This window comes from Silene latifolia, unplaced genomic scaffold (assembly GCF_048544455.1).
Source record: "Silene latifolia isolate original U9 population unplaced genomic scaffold, ASM4854445v1 chrun_scaffold_16, whole genome shotgun sequence".
In the NCBI taxonomy this organism is placed as follows: domain Eukaryota; kingdom Viridiplantae; phylum Streptophyta; class Magnoliopsida; order Caryophyllales; family Caryophyllaceae; genus Silene; species Silene latifolia.
The window spans coordinates 5,622,734-5,642,867 of record NW_027413123.1 but is presented as its reverse complement, the minus strand read 5'-3'; the positions used below and the strand labels follow the sequence as shown (position 1 = coordinate 5,642,867).

The following is a 20,134-nucleotide window of genomic DNA, read 5'->3' as shown; positions in this document are numbered from 1 at the left end:
GCCGTAACTCGCCTGGCTCTCCAGCTCGCGACGTCAGCATCGTCCTCGGCTGTCTCCACTCTCCGTCTCTTATGGCCATGAGACTCGACGTGGTGGGTATGGCCCAACTCAACGACCCTGTGGATGTCCCGCAACGACCGCCTAGTCGCCCGAGGACGTCGCTCCCTCGAAAACAAGGGTAATCCCGCCCAAAATCCAACCAAACAAAACCATTCACAAAAAAAAACACACAAAAACGACTCGCCCCTCATTTCAAGCAAAAGACGAGTCAAAATCACAAAAACGGCATTTCAAGACCCCTACAAGGTCCGCCAACAACCCAAAATACATTCCCGACACAATGGGGATTTTTCTACGGTTCAGAAAGGCAATTCATACGCTAATTTGAGCCCAAACCGGTCAAAATTTCAAAACGACCGCAAAAAGGCAAACGTGATTTTATCCCGCCTCAAGGTGACCTAAAATACCAATAAGGTCCAATTCAAGGCGAACTGACTCAATTCAAGCCCAAACAGGCGCTTATTTTGTCAGACATAAGACCGTCACAAAAGGCAAAAATCCAATTTTGCCCACAAGCATCCAACGAAGGTCCTTAAATGGCAAATACGGGGTTTCCCAACTACAATGCAACCTAGTGGGACCCACTACCGAAGCAAATAAACTTGGCATTGTGAAATGAGACGGTTTCTCGCCTCACTCACGTTTTTCGAGCATAGGGAGGGGGAACGGGGACCAAAATGCGAATTAAAAGCACCCCTATACTCCTAAACAGGTTTCTAACCTAATGCAAGCATCAATTTCACTCGAAATGGGCTCAATCAAAAACGCCCAATTCGATTTTTAGGGCAAAGTTCGCCCTAATTCAATCAAACTAAAGATCAACAAATTTAAATGGATTCAAGAGGAAATACTTACCTTGAGATGACATTGTTGATGAAGGCAAGAATTTGAACAAGCTAGAAGGTCCAACAATGGCGGATTTCGCTTTGTTTTGTCGAAGAGAAGGAAGACGAGATTATGGTTGATAGGCGGCCTGACCTCGCGTCTTTTACAGAAAATAGGGAAGCCCCTTTGGTTCGCTAGGTGGCTCTCGCCTAAAGCAGGCCTCCCCCTTGCTCTTTCGGCGGATTTTGGGCTTTAGCCCAATTTCCCGTAACAAACTTCAAACTTTCACTTGGCGATATTAAAGGTCGTCAGTATTTTCAAAAACAAATAGTGAAAATTCAAATTCACTATTTTCGAAAGCTTTAAACGACGGCACATAAACCGTCCCTCCAATCGAATAGTGAAAATTTAAATTCACTATTTTCGAGAATTTTCATGCAAACGGCGATCAAAACCGCCAATTTCAAAAATAATGGTGAAATCAAAATTCACCATTTTCCTTCAAAATTTCAAAAATAATAGCGAAAATTTAAAAACCGCTATTTCTCCAAATTTTAGACGACGACAATTAAAACCGTCATTTTCAAGATAATAGTTGGAAATTGAATTCCACTATTTTCACCACACATGTCAACGGCGGCACATAAACCGTCACTTCAATCAATAGTGAAGATTCCAAATTCACTATTTCCATCGAACGTCAACGACGACACATAAACCATCATTTCAAAACGTAATATTAGATTTAAAATTTGCTATTTTCCTTCATAATTCAAACAAACGGCGATCAAAACCGCCACTTCAAGAACGACGAATGGTGAAGATGCCAAATTCACTATTCTTTCAAATACCAGCAGGGGGCTTCCTCGCGGAACCCGCTCATTCCAAAAACAGTGATAGTGAGAATCCATACTCACTATTTCCCTAGCGACATCACGAGTTCGCTACTTTCAAAATAAGCCCATTCGACGCGGCTACTCCCATGGTCCATTAACCGACCTACCATTGGCTGGCAAGCCTTTGTCCGCAACCTTTCAAGTACAGATCCCGAAGATGCCTCTGGTACATTTCCTTACCATTGGCTGGCGAGCCTTTGTCCGCAACCTTTCAAAAGATAGATCCTGAATATGCCTCCGGTACATTTCCTTACCATTGGATGGCGAGCCTTTATCCGCAACCTTTCAAGAATATATCCCGAAGATGCCTCGCGTACGTTTCCTTACCATTGGCTGGCGAGCCTTTGTCCGCAACCTTTCAAGGATAGATCCCGAAGATGCCTCGGGTACATTTCCTTACCATGGCTGGCGAGCCTTTGTCCGCAAACCTTTCAAGGACACATCCCGAAGATGCCTCAGGTACATTTCCTTACCATGGCTGGCGAGCCTTTGTCCGCAAACCTTTCAAGGACACATCCCGAAGATGCCTCGGGTACATTTCCTTACCATTGGCTGGCGAGCCTTTGTCCGCAACCTTTCAAGGACACATCCCGAAGATGCCTCGGGAACATTTTCTTATCATGGCTGGCGAGCCTTTGTCCGCAAGCGTGCAAGGACATATCCGAAGATGCCTCAGGTATGACTCCTTCTTATGGCTGGCGAGCCTTCGTACGTAGTCTAACGGATGTTAAACGACCCACACAGACAGTCGACAGACTCTAAACTGTTCCCGACGACATGTCCTTGACTCGTACCCTCGAGTCGCCTTGGCGTCGCCCTTCCCGACGGCAGGTCCTTGGCACGAATCCTTTCGAGCCGCCACGACGTCGCTTGGGTCTCCAGGTTGTAATCTTCGATCGACTTGGGGGATCTACTTTGACTTTCGCCCTGTCCAAGCCTCAGTCAAAGTGGGGGCTCTGTAGATACCCAGTATCTGCCGAGACTCCAGCAAACACATGATGATTATCGGACTACAACATGCTTTGGAATCGCGGCGTTTGATCGACAGTTTGTGCACAACTTTACGCCGGAAAACTTAAAACGATTTCGAAAATAAAACATCTCTAAACATTTCAAAAATACCTGGAGTGTTTAATGCACTACGACGGGGTGGCAATGACACTAACTAGAGTCAAAACCGACACCGGACCAAAAACGGACTCAAAAATTCAAATCCCGACTCCAACAACGAGTCAAACCGAGTCAACCACAAAAAACCAAACATTTCAAACCTTCTACCTTAAGTTTTCCCGGATTCATGTTGGTCAAGTACCAAACATGTGACTACAAAACCTAGGATAGAACAAATCATGATTGCGTTTGTTGTGAAAGTGACAACACAGCTCGAAGACCCACGACATGGCTCACGCCTCTTTGAGCAGCCCAGGTGGCCACGTCACTCAAAACTCACACAACCACTCATTCTCCTATAAATACCCTTCAAATGCCACCCATTTGAGAGTTACGCGAGTGTCCGCCCCCTCTTTTCTCGCTTAAAATTCTCGACTCGACTTCTAAAGTCACAATCCGACGCGTATTTACGACCTACGGATCGTAAACACGAGCCTTACACATTTTTTGGTACCGTCATCGTGCATTAAATTACTTGACCGACCATTTCGACCACTACACCATCACTAAACTTTTAAAACACTCTTTTACTTACCAAAACGGTTTTAAACCGAGTTTTTTCCGATCCAACGAGTCGTTACACTTACGTCGGTCACTCGCCATAACCAAACATGTAAGTATGAGGGTGTAAAAATCCTCTTTTATTGTGTTTTCATTTTGTTTCATGACTCTAACATGCTAAAACATGCATAACATGAACCAAAACATGGAATAAAACTGAGGCAAAACTGATTTTTGGTCTGAGACAGAAGCCCCGTAGGTCGCCAACTAGCTCGCGCCTAAATGGGGTATTCAGACCAGAGATCAACCGTGTTTGTTCTCGTCATTTCCCTTAATCCATTTTTCATATTTGTAATCGGTTTTCACCATTGCAAGTATTTTCGAACCTTTGTTGTTTTATTTCACATGTTTTAACCATAAAGCATTTTTCACCCTTGGTTCTTCGTACCATGACGGTTAAATCCGTGTTTCGGTGATTGATGCGACCATAATTGGCGCATATTTAGCCCCCGAATTACCATTGTTTCTATGCTTTTTAGTGCCTATTTGGGTCATTTCTTATCTTTAGTTCTTCGTTTTGCATATTCTTTGAGATTTTGATCCCTTGGTAGGAAAGGAGTAAGAATCTTGCATTTTCATGGCAAAACAAGGCTAAATTGATCATATTCAATGACCAAGCATCAAGGAGAGACAAGACTAGAAGGCCTTTGTACATAGCATAGTAGAAGAGCATTGTTGAGAAAAGGATCCTTGAGTCCCCAAGGAAATCCCCAAGGAATTCATGAAGAAAAGGGAAGAAAAAGAAGAAGGAAAGTCTTGAGCTACAATCCGAACGGATTGTAGAGAATCCGTCCGTCCTCGCCAGTCCGAGCGTCCTCACCAGGAATCCGCTCGGATTGCCCATGCCCAGTCCGTGCGTCTTGTTCCTTGATCCGCTCGGATTGTCCATCCCAGATCCGGCCGTCCCGACTCCCAGCCGCACGGATCACAAAGACAAAGACACGCTTTCGTTCTTCAAGCTACGAAATGAAGAAGCCCTTCTCTCGGACAATCCCGGAGGCTCCTTGCTCAACTTAAAAAGTGTAATTACTAGTTTAGCCCTTAGTTAACCCTAATGCATCCTCCCTAATTTTCACTATAAATACCCCATTAGTCTAATTAGAGGAGCATGTTCTTCTTATCAATAATTAGTGTAGTTAATATCAATCAAATCTCTCTTCAATATTGTAATCAAATATTAATCAAGTTTTAATCCAAGTTTTAGTTCCTTAATCTCTCTCTTGTTCTTACTTTATTTTGGGTAATTGAAGATTATTTGGGTTATTATTGGGAGATTGACAACCTCTCAATCTAGGATTCAAGTACTTCTATTATTCTTGCTTTATTATTGGAATCATTAGTAGGTATAATCTCTTAATCCCTTTTTAATTATTGCTAATTACTTTCATTTATTCATCATGTTTCATTATGTTAGTATGATTGACAACCTTTCTAGCATGATCAATATGATAATGAGTGAGTAGTCTCTTAGCTAGGGTTTAATGGGTGATTAGGGAAACCAACATGGGGAATGATTCATGCTTAAATTAATATGCTTTCATATCTTATTTGCTTGCTTGTTTTGATCTTAATGCATGCACATGTTATATTTGATGAAATGCTAAGCCTATGAATCCTTGCATTTACTATCATCTTCCATCCTTTCAACTTGACTTGTAAGACATAACCCAACTCGAGTCTTGTTAGACCATGCATGTGTTAAGTAGGGAAGATTAAGTCGACTTGTAGGTGTTGTACAATCCAAGAGATTCGGCTCCGGGACCCAAACTTTCCTAGGATTGTAAGATATAACCCAACTCAATCCATCACAACAATAATTGCTTGCTTATAATTTGAGAACATGTTTGTATGATCATATCCCATGATTCCCCTATGAACCCATGACACCCTAGTGCTTTTAATCAATTGTTTACACCCTTATTTTATTTACCTTGTTAGTTTATTTTCATTGCTATTTTAGTTTAGTAACCTTTTACATCAACCCAATTTGTGACACCCCTAGACACCGCTAGTTACAATAGAATCTTCATTTCAATACCCGTCCCTTGGGATCCGACCTTTACTTGCCTCTTTACTAATTGTAGAGTTGTTTGTGAAGTATAAATTGTGTTTTGTATCGACCATTGACCAACGACCACATATGCTTAATTGTGAACACCAAATGGCTCCGATAAAAAATGGCGCCGTTGCCGGGGACGGTGTTTAATTGATTTAATATTTCTTTTATTGTTTTTAGTTGTGTCTTTTTCACCTTGGGGAAGTAAAACTCCTCAAGGATTGTTCTAATTGTTTTTGAGTTGTTTGATATTTTGCATGTCTAGAAGGTTACAAAGAGATTTGTTACCTTTTGACCGTGAAATCGAAAGAACCTTGACGAATAATAGGAGACTTGTTAGGAGGAATTTGGGAGGTGTTGGTGAAGTTGTTCAACCCACTAGTGAGTTTGTCAATCCTTTCGCAATAGAAGGAGAAGAAAACCCATTAAACAATACCACACAAAATCCACCTACAATGCCTAAATTCTCGTCACACTCTATACCCACCGAGGAGGATCTACCAAATGGTACTCCTACCCCACAACATCTTACCGGAAACTTTATTGCCAAGTCCGCCTTCATCCAACTAGTTGAGAGGAGCCAATTCGGGGGAATGCCTAGTGAGGACCCTCATTCTCATATGGAAACATTTTGTGATTATTGTGAAGCTATCTCTCAAACGGGCGTGACTCAAGACCAAATAAGATGGGTCTTATTTCCTTTTTCGTTAATCGGCACCGCAAAGCAATGGTTGAAGGGCCTTGATAAGGCCACCCTTGGAATAGATTCTTGGAAGAAGCTAGCTCCAGCTTTCTACCAAAAATTCTACCCACCGGAAAAGACCAATATGCTAAGAGCTCAAATTACGGGTTTTAAGCAAAGGGATGAAGAATCTTTGTATGAAGCTTGGGAGCGGTTCAAAGGTATTTGTCGCTCATGTCCTCACCATGGACTTAGCGAATGGTTTTTAGTGCAACAATTTTGGAATGGTTTATATGAAGATTCAAGGAACATTCTCAATATGGGATCAAATGGAATGTTCACCGAAGTTGATGGCAATCAAACATGGAACAAGATTGAGGAAATGGCGGTCCATAATTCGCAATATAGTAGGCCTCGCAAGGCCACTAGAGGAAAGTATGAAGTGGACACCGTTACTCAATTGGGTGCTCAACTTAGTGCTCACATTGACACAATCAACTTGAAGTTTGAACAAGCTATGGCTAGACTTGAGGAAAGCTCAAAATCATCAAAGCATCATGTCAATGCCATGACGGCATCCTCATCAATCCCAAGCGGGATATGTGAGAATTGTGGAACCTTGGGTCATGACTCAAGTGAATGTAGGGGAACAACCGAGCAAGTCAATGCTTTCCAAGCTTACAAAAGCGGTACCCCTTATTCAAATTTTTACAATGAAAACACCAAGTTCCATCCAAATCTCTCATACAAAAGCCAAAATGTCCAAAACCCTCAAACAACATACACTCCACCACCCATGAGAAATCAAAATCAAAGACCCTTTTTCAATCAAAACCAAGGTTACCAAAATCAAAATCCATACAATCACCACAATGACCAAAGTTTTGATGTCCAAAAAGCGGTCCTTCAAATGCAAAAGAATCAACAAGAATTTTTCACCCAAATGCAAAAAGATAGCCAAGCAAAAGACACCACCATCAACAACATTCTAGCTCACACCAAGATGTTGGAAACACAATTGACCCAACTAGCATCTTCGAGCTCACAAAGACAAAAGGGGCAATTACCACCTCAAGGTAATCCCCTAGACATGAAACGGTTAGTGCCATTCACTTGAGAAGTGGTACAAGGTATGAAGCGCCGAAGGAGCAAGTTGAGGATGAAGTTGTGAGAGCTAGTGAGAATGAAGTTGTGGTGCAAGGTCCCAAAGAAGGGGAATCATCAAAAGAAGAAAGTTCAAAGAAAAATGAAGACAAAGCCAAAGAAAAGGAGCCCATTGTGATTAGACTTCCTTTTCCAAGTCGTCAAGCCAAGCCTAAATTTGATGATCAACTTGGAAAGTTCATGGAAATTGTGAAGAACTTAGAAGTCTCAATTCCTTTCACGGAATTAATCAATCACGTTCCGGCCTATGCAAAGTACATGAAAGATATCCTCACAAAGAAGAAGTCGATCCGGAAACTTGAGACTATCGCCTTCACTAAGGTGAGTAGTGCCATACTTCAAGGGAGTTCACCTCCAAAGTTAAAGGATCCGGAAGCTTCTCAATACCGTGTACCATTGGCGACACAACGATCAACAAAGCCTTATGTGATCTAGGGGCTAGTGTGAGTGTCATGCCGTACTCGGTAAGTAAAAGGTTGGGAATGGGAGAGCTTAAATGTACCAATATCACTCTTCAAATGGCCGATAGATCGACGAAGACACCGCTAGGGATATGGGAAGATGTCCCCGTGCGAATTGGGAAGTTTTTCATCCCGGTGGACTTTGTCATTGTTGATATGGAGGAAGATTCCAACATTCCAATCATCTTAGGAAGACCTTTCCTACACACCGCGGGTGCGGTGATTGATGTGAAGCATGGAGAGCTTACTCTAGAAGTGGGAGATGAAAGCATAACTTTTAATCTTGACAAGACCATGAGAGCTCCTCGTTTGCATGAGCCATGTTTCATGATTGATCATTATAGCCGGAAAGATGAGAAGAAGAAATCGGAACTCCAATGGAGGAAGAAAGTTGAAGATGCTCCATTCAAAGAGCAAGTGAATTGTGACAAGGAGAGCTTGCAAAGCTCATCAAAATCAACCAAGGAAGAAGATGATGGCCTCATTGGCCAAGAGAAGAAATTGGGAGAGTTGTCTCCATCCAAGCAAGAGATTTTCAATGATCAACTCAATGAAGTTTGTGGTCTTTGGGACGACGAATTTGAAGGGATCTTTAATCCCTACATTGGGCATGCCATCGATCATGATCAACAACAAGAACCACGGTCTATTGAGGACCTCTACCATAACAATGAACAAGCTTTTAATTACTTCTTCGAGGTGTTGAGCAACATCAACAACACCTTGAACATGCCTCCTTGACATCTCATCAAGAATGAGAGTTTGGTGGAGTCCTCCCTAAACCACCACTTGTAAATATTTCTAACTCCCTAACTTACATTCAATTTTTGCATTGCATTTTTGTCATTTTTGGATTTATTTTTACTTTGATCAAAATAATTGTCATGAAAAGAGAGAAGTGAGGGAGGGACTAATGATTTAATTGATGTGTAGTGCTTTACCTTAGTGTGGGGATGGCAATTGCCTAGGCTATTCATGCCTTAGTAGTGCCCCCACAATGAAGAACACAAGATTTGAAAGAAAGAAAGAAAGAATGATAAGGGAATGCGTTGGTGCACGGATGGACTCAACTGTACACAAGGACCAATCCGAGCGGATTCCTGAGAATCCGCCCGTCTACAGAGGATCCGAGCGTCCTGCTGAGAAGACGCCCGTCTTGGGCTGAGCTGAAAACTGCAAAATTCTTGACTGTTGAAGAATCCGAGCGGATTCCTTGAAAGACGCCCGTCTCACAGAATCCGTCCGTCTTATAGACAATCCGCCCGTCTTGCAGCTGAAGAAAAACAAAGAAAAATCTCTGGACAAGAATCCGTCCGTCCTGAAAGAAATCCGCCCGTCTTACCTCAGCAGAATCCGAACGGATTCCCCAGAATCCGCCCGTCTCTAGGCGGGATTTTTGAAAATTTGAAGCTGAAGAATCCGAGCGGATTGCGCCTAATCCGCACGGATTGTCCCTGCGTCCCTAACATTGTCGAGTTCTTTAAATACCCACCCCACCTTCATTCATTCATTCATTCACTCATAAACACTACCCATAACATCAAAACCCTCATCCTCTCCATCTCAAAAACAAAAACCCTCAACAAAACTCACCAAAATCAAATCAAACCATCTTTCAAATAACAAATCAATCACTCCATCTTCATTAATAATCAAAACCAAGAACAAAATCTTCACCTTTGAATTGATTTTTGTTCTCATAAAGGCAAAGCCTTTCACTTTCAAAATCGATTTGGGCATTCTACAAATTGAAGATTTTTGATCTTTTTCTTGGTTAGCTCATCAAATGGCAAGAACAAAGGGAGCTACAAAAACAAAGGCACCAAAGACTACAACTCTCTCTCAAAGGCAAAAAGCTCTACAAATGAAGAAAGCTTTGGCAATGGTGGTATCAACACCAAGCTTGGAAGTGCAACCACCTCAACAAATTCCTATGGAAGCATCGCCCTCTACTCCGGTAATTAATCAACTCTTGCATTATCCGGAGGTAACATTCATTTCCGACTCCCATAGAAATACATTTGTCAAGTTTGCTATGAGACAAATTCAATCCACCAAATTCATATGCCAAGATGCTTTAGAGAAGTTGGGTATTCTTGAACAAACAAGAGTCTTTTTCAATGCCATGGGTTTAAAGAAATTGTTTGAAATGGAGGAAGTAACATACCCCTCCCTTGTCTTGGAATTCTTAAGTTCTTTAAAAGTGACAAAAGTTGAGAATAGGGAAAATATTGAGTTTCGTCTAGCTAACACTAGTAGACGCATTTCCTTTCCGGAATTGGGTGCAATTTTGGGTCTTAGCGATGAACATAAATTCTATAAGCAATATGGGAAGTATGATCCCGAGCCTCTTTGGGAGGCAATCTCCGGGATGAAATTTGAAGATTTTAAAGCTTGTCGTGCTCTTTTGGTCCATCATCCGGGCATAAGAATATGGCACAAGGTTGTAGGAAATACCATAATTGCTAGGAAAGACACCAATCATTTCACCGGACTCGATTTTATTCTCCTTGAATCAACTTTGAATATTGGAAGAATTCACACCAAGCCTTACAATTCTTTGAGGCTATTGGTTGATAGATGGCTCCATATAGATAGTGGGAAGAAGGGTCAAACCGTAATTGTTAATGGCGGCCTTGTCACGGTCCTAGCCAAGCACTTTGATCCTAATTTCAATAAGGATAGCAAGTACAAGGCTAAGGATGGTGGCCATCTCATTGATATGTCCACCTTGATTAACAAGTTTAAGTGGGTTGTTCACAATTCCCTTGATACCAAGTATGGGTGGCTTACAAGTGAGGCTCGATCATTCACTTTACCCGCAAAGATTTGCCGTCTTAGTGTCCACCGGACCAACTATTTACTTCCCCTATCCGAAGAAGCCGAGTACATCATTCAACAACAAAAGGGTGATCATGAAACCCCTCCTCTTCCATTGTTATACCACCTTACCCCTATGATTATGAAGAGTTCAAACCACAAGGAATTGAAATTGGAAAAGACTATGTAACTCTTCTTATGCAAACCATGCACAAGCAAGCTTATGAAGATCGGAAGAATGCTTATTTGGCTCAATATCCTCCCCTCCTACATCTAGCTAGGCAAGGACTCCTTGATCCATCTTGTCCTTTGCCTAGTTGGGCGGATAGAGAAGCTTTGTTTCCGGGTGCATCTAGGGACGTGGTGGAAGACAATGAGGTTGTTGGAAATGATGAGGAGATTGATGATAATATTGAGGAAGAAGCAAGTGGAGATGAAGAAAGAGATGGTGAAGATGGTGAAGATAATGATGAGGAAGATGATGGTGAAGAAAGCAAAGAAGAAAGTGCCAAGGAAAGTGGCAATGTGACCACTTCTCATGAGGGAAGTGGTGATGATAGTAGCATGATGGAAGACTAGCCTTGGAGATTCCTACTCTCCCACGGTTTGTCTATATCTCTTTGTATTTTATTTTCATTTTGATCATTGTTGGTTTAGTCCTAGCAACATCAAAGGACTCGCACCTCGGTTCCTTTGAGGTGTTCTTTATTGTTCCCACTTTTGTAAAATCCAAAATGACAATCTAGTCTCATGCATAGCATAGCATGTGCATGAACTCCCCCATGCTTTGACATTAGCAATAGTGTCTTGCTTGGTTTGGGGAAGTTAATGCATACGCAACGGGAGGTAATTTAAATTATCCTCTCCGTCATAACAAAAACCATGCATCATGTAGTATAGCTTAGTGTAGAATTGCATTTAGTATAGAAATCATGCATCATTCTTTGCATAATTTCCATCATTTTGGTCATTGAGGACAATGCCCATATTAGTGTGGGGATGGGAATTCTAACTCTTAACTTTTATTCAAAAACCATAAAAATTGAAAAATTAAAAAAATCATAAAAATTTGAAAAATTGAAAAAAACCAAAAACAAGTTCATTTCCTTCGTATATATTGTCTTGTATATATTGTGTTTGTTTCATCCTTGTTCACTTTGATTGACTACGCCACATCCGAGACATGAGGATATTGAAGACCGCATGGTATGATCTTTCCAATCTCCTTTCTCCTCTTTATGTTAATGACTATGTGGCTTTATTTTGATTGATGCGGTAAAACAATGTGAACTTAGGATTGCATTTAGTTTATATGTCATATTAGTTGGTAGAATCATTTGCATTAGGATGTATATATGCTAGTTGCATCATGGCATGTAGTTTGCATGTTAGAAAAATTTTGCGAAACCGTCTACTTGGGAAGCTTGACAAGTGTATATAGGCCCTAGTAGATGCTTTTTATTCTTAAGACTTTGCTTGTTAGAATGCTTGTAAAACACCCTAGGATGTGTCATGCTAGTATCCTTTGACCCATGGTTTAAGGCCGAGTCAAGAGTACCTTGTGGTGTGATAACTCCTTGGCTACCGTTTATTCCAAGGTGACCCTTGAAACCATGCATACTTCTATCATTCATCCATATTCTACCATACATTTTTGTCATCAAAGGGAATGGGCACAAAACAAAAAGAAATTAATTTGAGTTCAATGAAATGAAAAGTGAAAGAAAGTTTGCAAAAATGCATCAAATGAAAAGAGGAGCAAAAATAGACTCCTAAAGCTTCAAAAATAAGGCACCCTCGTTACTAATTGGGGTGACTTTGAAAATGTTCAAAAGAAATGCAAAAAGTTGTCAAGTATTGAAATGCCAAAAATCAAAAAAGAAATGGCAAGAAAGTGTTCTCAAAAAGTCAAATGCCAAAGAAATTTGGGGGGGAAAAACAACAATGAAAGCAAACTCCCAAAAATGAAACTCAAATACTATCGATCCCTTTTCCATCTTATCCATTTTTGTGCATGGTAGAGAGGGGACGACCCTTCTTCTTGTCTAGGCAAGAGGGGGAATTCCGCGATCCTCCAGTGTTTCTAACACCATAGGGAGTCTATTCTTGACAAAAGCATTTAACGATTGAGGACAAAGGTACCCTAGCTTGACACCTTTTGGAGGTGATTTATTGGTATCCTTCTAGGCTTAGTAGTTTGAACAAATTGCATCTATGAAGGATTGTGTACCCTTGAATTGCTTCCCTTGTAGATAATTTCCGCCACTTAGATGAGGAAAGTGGCTATTCCTTTTTTGTAGATGCATCCATTATGTGATTTTGTGTGCTTTAATGTTTGGATGTGTCGCCATTTTGGCAAGACCCACCTTGCCTTGCAAGAAGGCATCCTACCTCATGGTTGTCTTGTTGTGAGTTGAAGGGGCGGAGTGAGACCCGCTAATTGTCTCATATCGGCTATTATTATTAGGTTAGGTTAGTTTTGGTCCTAGTCTTTGTCACCTCTTTACTCGGGACGAGCAAAGGTTCGGTTTGGGGATATTTGATGCGACCATAATTGGCGCATATTTAGCCCCCGAATTACCATTGTTTCTATGCTTTTTAGTGCCTATTTGGGTCATTTCTTATCTTTAGTTCTTCGTTTTGCATATTCTTTGAGATTTTGATCCCTTGGTAGGAAAGGAGTAAGACTCTTGCATTTTCATGGCAAAACAAGGCTAAATTGATCATATTCAATGACCAAGCATCAAGGAGAGACAAGACTAGAAGGCCTTTGTACATAGCATAGTAGAAGAGCATTGTTGAGAAAAGGATCCTTGAGTCCCCAAGGAAATCCCCAAGGAATTCATGAAGAAACGGAAGAAAAAGAAGAAGGAAAGCTGCTGAGCTACAATCCGAACGGATTGTAGAGAATCCGTCCGTCCTCGCCCGATCCGAGCGTCCTCACCAGGAATCCGCTCGGATTGCCCATGCCCAGTCCGTGCGTCTTGTTCCTTGATCCGCTCGGATTGTCCATCCCAGATCCGGCCGTCCCGACTCCCGGCCGCACGGATCACAAAGACAAAGACACCTGTTTCGTTCTTCAAGCTACGAAATGGAGAAGCCCTTCTCTCGGACAATCCCGGAGGCTCCTTGCTCAACTTAAAAGTGTAATTACTAGTTTAGCCCTTAGTTAACCCTAATGCATCTTCCCTAATTTTCACTATAAATACCCCATTAGTCTAATTAGAGGAGCATGTTCTTCTTATCAATAATTAGTGTAGTTAATATCAATCAAATCTCTCTTCAATATTGTAATCAAATATTAATCAAGTTTTAATCCAAGTTTTAGTTCCTTAATCTCTCTCTTGTTCTTACTTTATTTTGGGTAATTGAAGATTATTTGGGTTATTATTGGGAGATTGACAACCTCTCAATCTAGGATTCAAGTACTTCTATTATTCTTGCTTTATTATTGGAAACATTAGTAGGTATAATCTCTTAATCCCTTTTTAATTATTGCTAATTACTTTCATTTATTCATCATGTTTCATTATGTTAGTATGATTGACAACCTTTCTAGCATGATCAATATGATAATGAGTGAGTAGTCTCTTAGCTAGGGTTTAATGGGTGATTAGGGAAACCAACATGGGGAATGATTCATGCTTAAATTAATATGCTTTCATATCTTATTTGCTTGCTTGTTTTGATCTTAATGCATGCACATGTTATATTTGATGAAATGCTAAGCCTATGAATCCTTGCATTTACTATCATCTTCCATCCTTTCAACTTGACTTGTAAGACATAACCCAACTCGAGTCTTGTTAGACCATGCATGTGTTAAGTAGGGAAGATTAAGTCGACTTGTAGGTGTTGTACAATCCAAGAGATTCGGCTCCGGGACCCAAACTTTCCTAGGATTGTAAGATATAACCCAACTCAATCCATCACAACAATAATTGCTTGCTTATAATTTGAGAACATGTTTGTATGATCATATCCCATGATTCCCCTATGAACCCATGACACCCTAGTGCTTTTAATCAATTGTTTACACCCTTATTTCATTTACCTTGTTAGTTTATTTTCATTGCTATTTTAGTTTAGTAACCTTTTACATCAACCCAATTTGTGACACCCCTAGACACCGCTAGTTACAATAGAATCTTCATTTCAATACCCGTCCCTTGGGATCCGACCTTTACTTGCCTCTTTACTAATTGTAGAGTTGTTTGTGAAGTATAAATTGTGTTTTGTATCGACCATTGACCAACGACCACATATGCTTAATTGTGAACACCAAATGGCTCCGATCAGTGATAATATTTGGTTAATGACATTTTGAAGGTATTTTAAAGCCTTTTATTTCATTTCTTTACATTTTCAAATAAACATATTAGTCACCAACACAAAGTCATCCTTGGTTCTACACACCATGCCGGATTTTAACCCGGGTACGATGATGAGTACCGACTAATTACATTCAAATGGACTTAAAATAATTAGTCCATAATCATTTTCAAAACTATTCATTTCAAGTTTATCAAATCGAACCCGACACCGAATATTATCAAATAATGATGATTATTCGAGTCTAGTTCTTCAAATCAACAAATGCGGTCTAAACGACCCCTTTTCAAGTCAAACCGGGTTCAAACATCCCCTTTCAACACGTTTTACAACGTTTTCTAAAAGGTCAGAACACGGTACATGAACCGTGGGCTAACCCGCACCTAAACAGGCTCTCCATTTCTCATTTTCAAAACCAGAGGGAGGTCCCTTACACCGCCGGCTGGCTCGCGCCTCTTATAGCCTCCTGGTACAGGGCCTGTTCCCTTCCAGTATTAGTCTAAGATGATCCCGACTCCGGTTAACCCGGATATAGGACGGATCAGACGACTGTTCAAACCATATTTGCAAAATGCCTTACTAAGACAAATGGATCATGTTATGCACCCTAAACCTAATACGGTAAATGGATGTTTAATTTATGTCTTGCATGCAAATCAATCATTAATCCAACTCGACATCTTATACTTGATACTTGGATTAAATCAACCGACTTAGAAAGTTCTCACATGTTAGGTTTAAATTATTGGATGCGCATTCATGCATTTAAACCGTTCTATCAACTTTTGCATTCAACCTACCAAGATCGATCAGTAGAGGCCACTAAACGCGGGCGGGATTGGGTGTCTGATTAAAGGGCTTCCCAATACATACCTTCACCTCTTACTCAGAAACTTTGGATAGTGGACGACCTTATCAGGGCGTACGAGAGTCATTCTAGAGATGGGATGCTAAAGAGGGACGATTTCCTTATCTTTAGTACCTATGTCAAACGCTGCTTTGTGCTTCGATTTGACCAAGGTATAAAGTGGAATTCGAAAGGGTTCCAGGCATCCCACAAATGCTTGGTCGCGACTCCGAACATCTCTAATCATTTCGAGACCCTTACCGAGACGAAACCGACCGATCTAAAACGATCCGGTCGAAAGCATTTTTACGCCGCCGAGCGTGGCTTTCAAAATACCGCTGCATGTCCACAGATTGGCTTGGCGTGCAGGTGGCCCGTGACTACGGACCGGTAGGTGGCCCAAATCCATAGACCGAGACGTGGCCCATGTCCACAGTATTATTTTAGAGGTTTCTTATTAGAGTTTCTATTATTATCTCTACAATAGCGAAATTTATTTATTATTTGTTTTTCTCGCATAAATAATAAACGGTAGGTGTGTATGTTTTTATCTTCCATTTTCATTGAAAGAAATATTGTAATCATATATAAACAAATAATTATATGTAAAAATTAAAGCCTTATAATATTTTTTTCATTTTAACTAAGTTAATTACCCCATGTAACGCACATGCTTTCAACCTAGTAAAGGAAGATATTAGGCAATAATATATTTTGGGGCCTCAATTTAATATTCGAAATAGGGCCTCCGGAATTCATGGGCCGCCCCTGTTTTAACCTATGTCGAAATCGTAACGGACACGGTGTTACACATACATGTTTTTAAGCCACGGGGAAACGCAGTACAAGAGATGAAATGGAACGAAATTGGTATGACTAAGAAGTCTACCATGAAATAAAGAGAATGGTGCAAGAACTTCTGAAAAACATTAAGGAAAGAGAGGGAACGGCGTTGCCAGAGATGGGGGTTTGAAATAGAGAAAAATGAATAATGGAGAGGAGTTGATTGCACATGACTTCAATAGCACAAGCCTCGTATTTAATTAATTGTCAAAACTGAAACGTGCGATTTATCACTAAAATCGTGGGATATGGATTGTTTTAGTAACAACTCATATCTTATGGACTTGACTCGGCTAATCGCTTACGGTTTTTACAAAAGCTTAGCGATTAAATTGCGCCTCGAGACAGTCTAACACAATAATCGTGGTCTAATTTAATATTTAACACATATTTCGATATTAAAAATGTGAGTTGAGTAATGAAAATTTATATTATAAAACATCGACTAGCGTTTTTAAAAAATGCAAATAGTTTATAGAATAACGTCTCATCGTATTAACTTATATGACGACTTAAGATTATTTTTTTTGTCATCGTAATTAAATATAACGCTCATAAACAATAATTATTTTAACCAAAAATCCAGGGTTTTATAGTCTTCCATCCTTTTAAAAAGTTTTGTGCTCGAAACTCGAATATAGAAATAAAAAAAAAACCTTGGAGGATGAGGACAACCAGTGAAAGAGTTATTTACCCACAAAATTGAAATTGAAACATTTTTTTTTTCAAATTGGATTTTAAGAATTAACAAAATATATGTTTTGATAATACAACATATAAATTCTCGCTGCAGTTAAGAACACGAACAATCTACAAACCAAAAGAAAGGATGGAGGAATTTAAAGTTTTAAATTATTTTAAACTAACAAGTGTTAGTAGAAGCATAGCTGGTAATTAAACTTCTCTAATATCAAGTTTTAGCATCATATCATATGTAGAACAAGATACAAGAGCATAATTAACAAGCTTTTAGTAAAACTGTAACACCCCTGTACACCAAGGTGCCTTATCAAGACCACCCTAGCATATCAATGTGCTAACATCTTGGTTGCCCGAGGTAGAGTATATAAATAGACCATCCAAGAACGTTTATTAAAGATAACAACTGTATAACAAGGATACAATGAAAGTTTAACCAAAACATTTTACAACAAAACAACCAAAAAGACTAAAGTATAACTGTCAGCGGAAGCTAACTAAGCGATAGGTGATGACTCAACCCCCATCAAAACCCGTAAGCTATCCACAGCCATACCTGCTCAATCAAGTGCTCACCATCCCCGAATAGATCACCACAGTTTTTAAAACAATAACGGGGTCAGCCAATTATATAATCAAGATAAGGATTCCCAACACAAACAATATAATCAACCCAATTGTAGTATTATTTTCCAAACTCCGTTAGCAATCAATAACCACCTACACACTTAAATTTGTAGTTCTGCCAGATTACGCATCACAACAAATAACCCTCACCGCCTGTGGGGACCATAGCCGTTCCCACCTAAGCCCCGTTCTTCGTAACGAGCGCACCCAGATTATTAATGTGCACATCCCCCTTATGACGGGAGCCACAAGAGGCGAACATGGCGTTGAAACCATCTCCCGAACATGGTCCCATCCAACAATTCCAATCACAATATTACTCAACCAATTTCAATCCAACGCAGCATATTAATCAATCAATCATAAACAACCTCAAATTAATTACGCAATCAACTGAGTAGGCAAACCCTACCTTATTCGTAAATCATAATGAACAACAATATGGATGCTAGAACAGTTCTTCTACGAACTCGTCACCTAGCAAGAATAACAACAATACAATATCACAAACTATACTTATCAACCTTTACCCCTATCCTAATCAATTACAGCAAACCCTAAAAGACAACCACAAATTGATTAACAAAGTACTAAAGACTTACCATCGAAACCAGTATAAAACGACGGAAGTGTAGACTCACGATTGATCAATTAGCCTTGGGAGTGATTAGGGTGATTAGAGCAGTGATAAACGTAGTTTAGGTTTTTATAAAATGAATTAGTAACTATTAAAACGAAAGATATATAATCTCTAATCACCTTAATCAAACCGCGGAAATTAACCATGTCAGACTGGGTACTCGGCCGAGTACGCCCTACTCGGTCGAGTATCTCACAACTCGCCTGAGTGTTCCCAAACTAGTACCCTGTTTAAAAACACTCGATAGCTTACTCGACCGAGTATGGACTACTCGAGCTAGTATGGATTACTCGATCGAGTATGTTAAGACCAGAAACCCGTAGTATTACAACCTTCCCTCCTTAAAACGAACTTCGTCCGCGAAGTTTGTACCATATCCAAAACAACATGCAAAACCTAAATACTTATCTCAAAAGACACGAACAAAACCCAACTTATAGCCAACTAGTGTTCACACAATCTGAAACATATAACCATATCGACCTCAAACCCACCCCGAAACACACATGCGACCATCTCCTACCCCCCCCCCCCTCTTAAAAGACAACGGTTATGACCCCATAACCAAACATACCTGCTCAAAAAGGTTTCAGTAGCATTCCCTCATAGCCTCCTCCGGCTCGCAAGTGGCTTCCTCTACATTGTGATTGAACCATAGCACCTTAAGTAAGACGGTTTCAGCATTTCTTGTCTTGCGCACCTTACGACCCAATATCTCTTTTGGTTCCTCCGCATAAGTTAAAGCTTTATCCAACTCAATATTCTCAACTTCGAGCACATGTCTGTGGACATAGGCCACCTCTCGGTCTGTGGATTTGGGGGTCCACCTACCGGTCCGTGGTCACGGGCCACCTGCACGCCAGGCAAATCTGGGGATATGCAGAGGTCTTTTTGAAAGCCACGCTCGGCGGAGTAAAAATGCTTTCGACCGGATCGCTTTAGATCGGCCGGTATCGTCTCGGCAAGGGCCGCGAAACAATGTAGAGATGTTCGGAGTCGCCACCAAGAATTTGTGGGATGCTTGGAACCAGTTCGAAATCCACTTTATACCTCGGTCAAATGAAGCACAAAGCAGTGTTTGACATAGGTACTAAAGATAAGGACTCGTCCCCCTTTTAGCATTCTATGCCTAAAATGACTCTCGTACGCCCTGGATAAGGCCATCCACTATCCAAAGGTTCTGAGTAAGGGGTGAGGGTACATATTGGGAAGCCCTTTAATCGGACACACAATCCCGCCCGCGTTAACGGCCTCTACTGATCGATCGTGGTTGTTTAAGTGCAAAAGTTGGTAGAACGGTTAAAATGCATGAATGCATATCCAAAAGTGTTAACCTAACATGTGAGCTTTCTAAGTCAGTTTGTTAATCCAAATATCAAGCATAAGATGTCAAGTTGGATTTATGGTTGATTTGCATGTGAGAACGAAAATTAAACATCCATTTACCAAAT

The 20,134-nt window shown here is 40.5% G+C and overlaps 1 non-coding gene across 1 annotated transcript; it reads right to left on the bottom strand.

Annotated features, from left to right (window-relative positions):
• Positions 1 to 6,395: 6,395 nt before the first annotated feature.
• Positions 6,396 to 6,502, bottom strand: LOC141637358 (small nucleolar RNA R71). Its single transcript, XR_012541742.1, has one exon. It is a non-coding gene; the product is annotated as a small nucleolar RNA R71 (small nucleolar RNA).
• Between the last annotated feature and the right edge of the window lie 13,632 nt (positions 6,503 to 20,134).